The sequence below is a fragment of the Arctopsyche grandis genome, chromosome 6 (genome assembly GCF_051622035.1).
Source record: "Arctopsyche grandis isolate Sample6627 chromosome 6, ASM5162203v2, whole genome shotgun sequence".
Lineage (NCBI taxonomy): Eukaryota > Metazoa > Arthropoda > Insecta > Trichoptera > Hydropsychidae > Arctopsyche > Arctopsyche grandis.
The window spans coordinates 12,599,072-12,609,639 of NC_135360.1; the positions used below are offsets into that span (position 1 = coordinate 12,599,072).

General features: G+C 33.2%; 1 pseudogene across 1 annotated transcript; it reads right to left on the bottom strand.

The window, feature by feature from the left end:
• Positions 1-8,644: 8,644 nt before the first annotated feature.
• Positions 8,645-10,287, bottom strand: LOC143913368 (glutamine synthetase 2 cytoplasmic pseudogene; annotated as a pseudogene). Its single transcript, XR_013260706.1, has one exon. The product of XR_013260706.1 is annotated as a glutamine synthetase 2 cytoplasmic pseudogene (transcript).
• Positions 10,288-10,568: the final 281 nt, after the last annotated feature.

Consider the following 10,568-nt stretch of genomic DNA (forward strand, 5'->3'; position numbering starts at 1 on the left):
CGAGCCGTTCGGAAGGGCTGTCAAAATAAATTCGATTCTCAACAGGAGCGAGGGTGTCGAAAAAAAATCGAACACAAGGAATCTCGTCAGATGTGCAGGGATTTCCCGGACGGGGTTCTAGAATAAAATGACAGATGTCGCTAATGAAGGCCAAATTGGATTATCAATCTGGTGCCCGATTCAAATCAGAACCACCTCCCCCATCCTCATATCCCTTGGCCTCTCCCGTGCCCCTTAGGAACCTTTACTCTGAACACCCTCCCAATACGCCCCCTTACCCCTCATCACCCCCAAAAGCAAATCGCATTACCGATTTTGCTGCTAAATTGAGCCCAAATCGACAAAGAAGCGATCACTCGATAGAACTAACACGTGAAATTCTACGAATGTATGAGATCATCTAGTCATTTAAATCTAATATTAAAAGTTTTTTTTGTATTTACTCAAACTGCTTAAAAGCGTTTTACGTCTTGGGATAAGGATGTAAATTATTTTATTTGTATTCTTTTCGAAGAGAGGGTCTTTTCAATTACATCAAATTTATATGGAAAAAGTGGGTGAGGGTTTATTTAAAGCCAAGGGTTCCAAATTTGAATTTAAGCAAGATTGATTGATGAACAATTCCCAAGTCATTGTGTGAAAGCATCAGGATCGGGGGGGTTGGGGGGGGGGAGGTAGTGGGAATAAAAAGGATCTATCTACAGCTTGAACGGGCCTCTGTGGGGGAAAGTACATTAAAAAGTTGATATAGGAAAAACTCGTATAATTTCACACCGTACTGAACACGCAAAAGATTTTTTTTTGTTTGAGAACTTTCCAAAAGTAAACAAAAATTACGCTATCGCCACGTAATATAATATTGAATTTTCCGAAATATACATAACGTAATTGGGGTAGTTTGCGTCGCGGCTACACAGCTTCGAGGGTTGTTTCCATAATTTGTTTTTAACTATATTAATTTTCTCAAACAAACTAACCACGAAAGCCTTCTCCGAAGAGGAGTTAGTCCGAAAGAAATTGAAAATAAATGAAGTCGCTGCACTAATTGCTTACCGTAACAGCTCGCACTGAAAAACTATGCGCCTTTGTTTATAGTTTGATAGGATTTTACAAACCATTATAATACAATGTAATTGTATTTTATTCAATTCGAAAATGTGGCAATAAAATTACAGCAAACTTGGAGCGAAATTTTATTGCATAATTTGAAGTATCCTTCAGGGACTCTCAGACAAAATGAGACGCTCAAGATAATCGATATTTTTAGCCCCCCCTTACCCTTTTTTAAAAATTCAAAACCATGGGAGAGAAAAAATATGTAACAAAAAATAAAATTTAATACTTAATTTCTTAGAAAATCTATTTAATAAAAGCTTTTCGTAGTTAAGCAGCAGTGAAATCAGAATTTTCTTTTTTTTTTACACATGATATGTTTATTTATTTATTTATCAAATTGCTAATGAATTATTTCACAATTTCAAACTTAAACTAACAACTGTAATATAACATAGTTAACAAAATTAACAAAACTATAATTAGTAAACCTAAAATAATATAATATAATTCAACATAGCATTTTATTAAACTTACGTATATAATTACGTCATCTTCCACAGAGGTATGCATTAACACCCTTCAAGAAAGCATCAATGTTACTAGCACCTCTAATGCTCTCAGGAAGGTCATTGTATATTTGAACACCTCTGTGGAAAACACCTCCTGCAGTTTTTGCTTTCTTAACACTACATATAATTAATTTATTCCTATTTCTAATTTTATAATTTTGTATATTCTCTATTCCTAACTTTTATAATTTTGTATATCTCTATTCCTAACTATATGATGTTGTACGTACAAGTTTTTTTTTCTAAAATTGAGGCCTCAAAAATTGTGAAGGCCAATAGCATATGCTCTTTCTGCCCCCCCCCCCCCCCCTCCCCCGTTCTCTCCTCTCTGATATACCTGCTTATGTATATGCTTATACTCATTATATTTATATATTTATCTGCAAAATGGTATCTTAATTTTTTTGTTGTGTCTATTTTATCTTATTTATTATTGTAGGATCTTATTGTTGGAAGAAATGGACGGTAGTTTAAAATGAGATTTCTTTAAAAGTTCATTAAATGCAGCGCACTGATAATTCAATCATTCTTGAACTCATACATGTCAACCTTATCATTCATATGTGTATATGCATTATTTTACGCTATAAAATTAAATCTCACAGCAATAGTGTGTACCTATGTATATATATATATATACATATATTCTTGTCTGGTCACAGTGTCCTATTGGGGTAACCTGTGAAGACACTGTGGTATATGTACATATGTTTGTTAAAATAAAAAATAAAATTTGTAAATACAATATACACAATAAGAACTTCGTCACTCGTTTTTCTGAAATGTAAAAAAACTTAAAAATATTTTTAAAATTATAATTAAAATTTATTGCAGTAGACTTAAAATTGCAATTGAATGTATTTTTAAAAATTTTATAATACATTATAATAATATAAAAAGCGGGCTCAGTAAAAATCATATCAAATTTAACGCTAAATCTGTAAGCATTTAACATATCGTTATATCTTAAACACCCATTACAACAATCAAAATTGAATTAATATGACTTAAGTTATTTCGTTTATAAATCAAACATATGTAGTTCAAGTATACCTATGCATATAAAGTCTATACAAAAGTACGTGCATTGCATCACACGATACCAAGCGAACACAGCACAAATTATAAATAAACTTGAGTTGCAAATTTGCGCAATGGCTACATTTACGTTCGCGAATGATGCAGAAGTGCTCACCTCACGATCTCTGAATACAATATTTCCCGTGGCAAAAATTTTCCGATACACAACAGTGAGGTCGTACAGGGTACATGCACATGTTTATGTACATATGTATATAAGTACTCGTACATATTACGCACAACAGCGAATGGAAATTATTCTGGCGTATACAGTATAAAGTTTCTTGGGCACGGAACAAAAAACATCACCGTTTATCCTCGTATCAAAATTGTTTTTAAAGCCTTGTTTGTTCGACTTCAGCACAACTTTCGCGCAACTCTCATGTATGTATAAGAGACTCGTCCAACCACTCAAGCAACTGACTATACCAACGCTACTTATATTATTATCATTATCATATGTACGTTGGTAAAAAAAAAAATTACATCCTCTTTCCATTCGACTGTACAAAATTTATCAAAATTTGAATAAAATTAACATTCAGGTAATAAAATGTAAATAATAAGAATTTAATATTGGATTAGAGCAATGATTCCGTTGATGTAGGCCCTGGAAGAGTGAGGGGCCATTTTTGATTCTAAGGATAAGGCAATGATGATCAAGTTGTAATAAGGCATTGAATGATGCCATGCAGTTAAGAAGGAAATAACCCCCTTAAAATGGTCCTGTCTTTTTTTTTCAATAAAATCGGATATTTTATCTTTGATTAATTGTGTATTTGGTAATACGTACATACATACATATGTATATACATATGTACACATATTACCCCAGTAAACCCAGACCGAGTTGCTTGGTAAACTCACTCGTACATTACTCGTAACATGACTACGTCAGAGTGACATCCGAGCTATCTCCGAGTGACCAAAAACGCGACTCGGTCTGAGTGCACTCGTATCATGTCAACCTGGTATTAGGTGAGATGAAAGTCCAAAAAATTTCAAGAGTTTTACTAGAAAAAAATGTTTAAAACAATGCAAAAGACAGCTGACTTGTAGCACGCTCGTGAGCATCTCGTAAAATAATATTTAATTTGAATTGTTTTAATAATAATAAAAATAATTTTTAATCCAGACTATCATCATCATATATATATATATATATATATATATATATATATATATATATATATATATATATATATATATATATATATATATATATATATATATATATATATATATATATATATATATATATATAATATCATAATATATATATAATACCTATTCTGTGTGTCTGTCTGAGATAACGTTCGCTGTACTATAATAGTCGTTTCGATTGGACATACATATGTACATATGTCACAGCTAAACCACTAACAAAACGTATATATAATACGACAACAAAAGAAAAAAAATTCTATACATATACTAAATGCGACCAATGTTTCCTCTTGGCAAATAATTTACTGCCATCTATTGAAAATTTAATTAATTAATTAATTAATTTTTCTATTGGTGTTTTATATTGTTTATATGTAGGTAGATAGGTAGTTGTTACCATTTTTTTCACATTAAACAATTAAATATATTTAAAAGGTATTTGAAAAAAATTCGACCGCGTGGGGATCGAACACATGAACGACGACACATTTCTTTAATTTTATTTTTAATTAATAACTTAATATGCCAACACCCATGCGATGATATGTCATCGAGTACGACACCTGTTTATAAATAACAATGGCCAAATATGCATACATGTACTGTATATAAATTCATAATATTATTATAAAAAAATGTATATTTAAATAATGGTGACAAATAAGGATAGGCTGCCAATTTATTTGGAACCATTTCAACAATGAAATCAGATAAATTGACAAACTCTGATAGGAAACGATCGACCTGGAGTCATATACCAAAGGCCTGTCCAGCAACACCATATATAATATAATATATGTACATATAAACCAGGTATTGAACTCACGAACCTTCAGTTATTTATTTCATTTCTATAAGCACGACATATATTGTCAACATTGTACCTAAGTATCATTCAAGGCCAATTACAATCATCCATCATCAAACATTACAATCATCATAGAGACATACATAAATTGGCGAACTCTGAAAGGAAACGATCGACCTTAGATTCACATATGCAAGGTCTGGTCAAGGACAAAGCCAGGGATAGAACCTGTCTATCACCATACAACCGAAAGCCTTACACGATAACCACTGACTCAAGTTGCTGCTATGTAATAATAATAATAATAATAATAATAATGATATAATAATAAAAATAAAAACAATGATACAATAATATAACATGATAAAATAATAATAAATAAATTACTTTTTATATTCTTTAATTTAAAATATATCAATGGAACGGTCAAACTCGATATTTTTTGACAATATTTTAGAAAAGCAGTTACTAGTCGGTCACCGCCATAAGAATTCGTTAAATTATATTTGAATACATTTTGAACATTCAACAACAAAAATGCTCGATTTTAAAATAAAATCTTGAAGAAGTATTAAGAGTCACGGACTTTGTTGAAGTCGCATATATTTTTGTGACCTTCAGAAAATTTGGAATGAAAATATAAATACTAATAAAGTGTTGACAACTTTTGCAAAACATACATACAGACTATCAATATTTTTTAAATTAAAAATGATTTATCAAACAAATAAAATTATTTTTATTATATTTAATATTTACTTCCGCTAGTAATTTTTTTTGCGATAAGGCAAGTGAACCATTAATAAATAACATACTAAAAATGTCGAAGTTAAATGTTTGGCATACATACAAAGCGTATTTTTAACAATAAAAATTAAACATAAGCGACCGACAACACGCATACTTTGACCGTGTTATTGATCCGATCGGTGGTACGAGAAGGGTTAATATGTTGAGATCGAGCGATTTTGCACGCGATTTGTTTCAGTCCGGTAAGCACTCACGAGACTATTCACACTCAAAGTGAACACGCGTAATTAAATGTTCTCAATATACGAAAGACCGGTGAAAAATCGTCGATTGGAGTGTGAACGGAAATATTGGAAAGAGCCGAACGACCGGTGTATTTCTTGTTTTATATGAAATTTATTTTAGGTTCGTAGTAACGGCCATTAAAACATGTAAATAGAATCACCGGGAATCTTTAGAACGGCCAAAAAAAGTCCACTCATTTTATATGACAGATAAATAAATAGCAAAAAAAAGCGTTTTCGCTATCGCTTTCTTACGATTTCATTGACGCAACACATTGATTACGCTCGCATGATTACTCATTCAAGTTGATTGTTGACCCCTGCAATCTCTTTCTACTTTTTGTATTAAATTAATTGCGCTTGTACGCTGTTGTTCAAATAGTTTAAATCGTAACAATCCATCTTCATTTGCTTTATGTGAATAATGATTGTTGTCAAACCGTTTCGCAAGATGCAGCGATACACTTTTGCATATTATCGTTTGATTTTTTTAATCAAATTTATCGTGTTAAATGTATCGAAATAAATCAATCTAGTGTCACTAAAATACGTAATGTATGTATGTACATATATACAAACATACATATGTATGTACATATTATATAACTATATAACGTCATTATATGCACAAATTGATATAAATAATATTAATACGTATAATATTTCAAATTGTATATTTGTATCTGATTTGTACCCAATAGATAACTGTAGATAATTGGATTTATTTCAATATAAGCAATTTATAGACAGAAAACTACACTATATGTAAATATATTTCAATGCAAAGCAGGTCGTGTATTTTTGGAAAGATATTTTTAAAGTGATTTCTCATCATTTTCCAGAAAAAATTGTAGAAAAGTGATTAGTAGGAAATTTGTACATTTATAAATATTTAACATTCGAAATTATTAATTTTTAATTTGAGCCCTTTTAATAATTCGATGACATAAGCAATTTCAAATTGAACAATCGTATCAATTTTTAAATGGCTTTTTTATAACCTACATATATACCTATATTCCGATAATATTAACGACTTTTGATTAATACCGTTAGCTAAATCATAAAAACAACCTCAGTATTTGATACATTTTTTTTTTGATCATAAATTAAATATGTTTACAACACATCTTAGGTCTATGCTTCATAGCTACTGATCTAGGGATCATTATCTAGTTCACACATTGTTTTTCTCGTCAGTATTTTTAGGATTAATTATGTCTTATAGATTTTTCTTCTTATTTTTTATTTCATTCCCTTTAATTTTATATTTCATTCCCTTTTCACTTTTTAAGGTAGCTCAGAAGGTCCATTTTTGGAATTTTGGAAGACATGTAGTGACTGTTTTAAATACCCGAATATTTTCGGCCAAAGACATATTTTAAAAGTGGCCTAATACATGTGTCCACGGCTGTATATTTTTGAAGGTATGTATGTATGTACAAATCAGTTAAAATATTGTTGTCGAATTTTTACTAAAATAATACTTTTATCTATAATACATACACGATGTGTAATTTAGTATGTAATTAGAGTGAATCCAAAAGTATACAAGCCATAAAAATAATTTAGTTTATACAAAACTGAAAGTTTGTAAACATTCATGTTTATAACGTATATGTATGTAAGCAAATAAACGTTAACATTTTCCTCAAAGTATTTTATTTTTACAAAACGACAATTTGTAAGTCTCCATTGGTCCATTAGGAAAACAAAAAGAGTCCATTCGTAACACCAAAAAAATCAATTTGAATCGTGAAATTTCTCAGCTGAAATAAGCCAAAAGTAATCCGTTCGAAATGTTCAAGGTCATTGAATACCACCGAAGAGTGATTCACACTTTTCACGTTAAGAAGTATGGAAGATTTTCCCGGTCGTGCCAGTGTTTTATTCTAGTTATTTTTGATACACACACAAAGGCGATCACGTTGGCATCGCATAGTATAAATGACTTTCGGAATTAATGTTTTCAGTGTCAACGACCCAAATACACACAAACACTCAACATACACGTGATACCCCCTATATCAACACATTAGCGCTAGATATATAATATTCCCAGAAAAACTCCATGGTGGGAAAACACTATGACGACGGTTAACGACATCGCATTTAAAACCATGTCCTCGCTATTATATAAGATAATTCAGCGTGTGACACTTTTTTTTTGCAAATGGAGCGAAAAATTAAATCGGTGTTTTTCCGATGGCAACACCTAGCTTACACTGCCCAGATAATAATGTAGTATCGTGCGCGCAAATAGAATAAAGATAAAAGGATTGCATATACATAATATCTACGACCTGAGCATGAAAGATTATTGCCTGTATTACACGGGTATACCTTTCTCATATTTGCCAGATACAAAAGGTATGGCTAATTTCGCCGAGTCGAACGAAAATCACGTACGATATAGTCCTGTTGCCGACCACATACAAACATTGTTTGTATCGTATAAATTGTGAACGAGGAAAGGAAAAAGCAAAACATCGGAAAGGAAAAGATAAAGCGTAACAAACACATGTACGTGTTCTAATGTGATTTAACAATATTGATCCCATTTTGACCTTGATTACTGTTATCTTCCTTCCTGTTTACCAATTAAACAACAATCCATCAATGTGACTCTTATTTTTCCTATTTTGCATGGATAGTTCTGAAAATATTAATTGGATTCATCAAAAGTGTGATAAAATGCATCGACAATCGTGTATGTACATATGTACACATATATTTCTATGAAATCAATTTTGTTCAATGGAATGACGTATATTTATGTATTTTCGATCAAATGATATACTCCCTTATCTTATACCAAGAATCCCTAATCTAAAATTCGTAGAAATGTGGTACATAGCTTTCATCCATTAAAATAATAATGTTGCATAATAAAATTATCAGTTAGAAAATAATAAAATAAAACACATGAATATTCATAAAAATTTATTCAACAATATGTATGTATATATAATTTATTATTATACAGTCGAATCATTTCGCGAACATTATTCTAATAAAAGCCAATTAACAATTAAAAATATTCAATTGATTTAGATAAATTGGCACCGCTCGTTTTTTTTTTTGCTTTTTAATTATTTTAACTTTAACGACTGTTAATTCATTCATTTTTATTTCTATGCATATATTACATTAATAATAATAAATTTATCAGTCTATATTTGTTTGTATTATTGACTACATTAAACATATCATTATTTTTTTTTAAAAGAAAAGAGGATAACAAATAAACATAATACAACAATGATATGTTTCAAACATATGTATATATATATAAATTGTACGATTTGTTTAGACAGTAATTGTGTGCTTATTCGTTGAGACAAACAGTTCTGAGCAGTGCCTCTACGACGGAATACGGATCGCAATTGGACGAAGGTCTCCTATCTTCCAAATATCCTTTCTTGTCTTCGGCCACGTTCCTCGGGATTCTGATACTGCATTTCCTGTTGGCTACACCTGCACTGAAATCGTTGATACTAGACGTTTCGAATTTCCCAGTGAGCCGCTTCTCATTGTCCTTCCCGCCTCGAGGATCGTAGACTTTGATATGTCGCATGTGAACTTTAGACAGCTTGTCAATGGCCCGTTCGATCTCAATGATGCCGTTCTCGTCACGCATCTTCTTCGTCGAGAAGTTCGTGTGAGCGCCGGACCCGTTCCATCCCTCGACCGGTTTCGGATCTAAACTCACAATTATGCCAAACTCCTCGGCCAGTCTGTGCAGAATGAAGCGAGATATCCAAAGATCGTCGGCAACCGCCGTACCAACGGCAGGTCCTATCTGGAACTCCCACTGCGACGGCATCACTTCAGCATTGCTTCCGTATATTGAGACTCCAGAGTATAGACAACATCTGTAGTGAGCTTCGACCAGATCCCTAGCGAAGACTTTATTGGCCCCGACTCCGCAATAGTAAGGTCCTTGGGGAGGAGGACAACCACCCGGCGGCCAGCCGAAGGGTCTCATGTCCGAGTCTAAAAGGGTGTACTCCTGCTCTATGCCGAACCAGGGCTCCTCCTCCTTGCACTGTTGGAAGGCTTCCTCGCATCCTTTCCTGTGATTGGATTCCGTCGCCTCGTAATTGCTGTCGTACGTCTCGCACATGACCAGTATATTGTTGCCGCGTCGAAACGGGTCTTTGTATATCGCCTTCGGGTATAGGAACACGTCCGAATTTTTTCCCGTCGCCTGACTGGTCGAGCTGCCGTCGAAATTCCAAACGGGAAGATCCGTTGGGGCAGTCGGTATGAAATCGACCGTTCTGTCCTTGGATCTGACGTTTTCGCCTGTGCCGTCTATCCACACGTAGGTGGCTTGTATTTTGCCGGGCACGGGCAGATCGATATACTTGGTGAGGATGGTCTTGTCGAGGGCGGCGTTCGGCGAGTTGGTGAGGTAGTGTCCTCCAGGACGCCCCTGTCTGGGACACGTGTCGCTCATTGTGTCGGGATGCTGTCAAATCGGCGATCCGTTGTGAAGATGTGTCTCAGTTGCGCAGAGGCGTGCGACGCCCCCACGGTCTGGTTTAGCACTGGCGTTCTACGGCCCTGCACTGCCGTTTGGCGCATGTGCACTCGTTTATACAACACACACACACACACACAAACACAAGTATATTTAAGTGTGAGAAACCACATACACAATTACAAATAATTTACGAAGATTATATATACATACATATATGTATACACATATATTTTTAAAAAATCGAGCCAAATGTTCACGCGAGTTCAATCATCAAAAGTCAGTCGTAAACATACATACAGTAGATATTCTTCGACAAGTTTAATAATTTATTCATCGGCACATCTTCGGTTCACGAGCTATTCTTA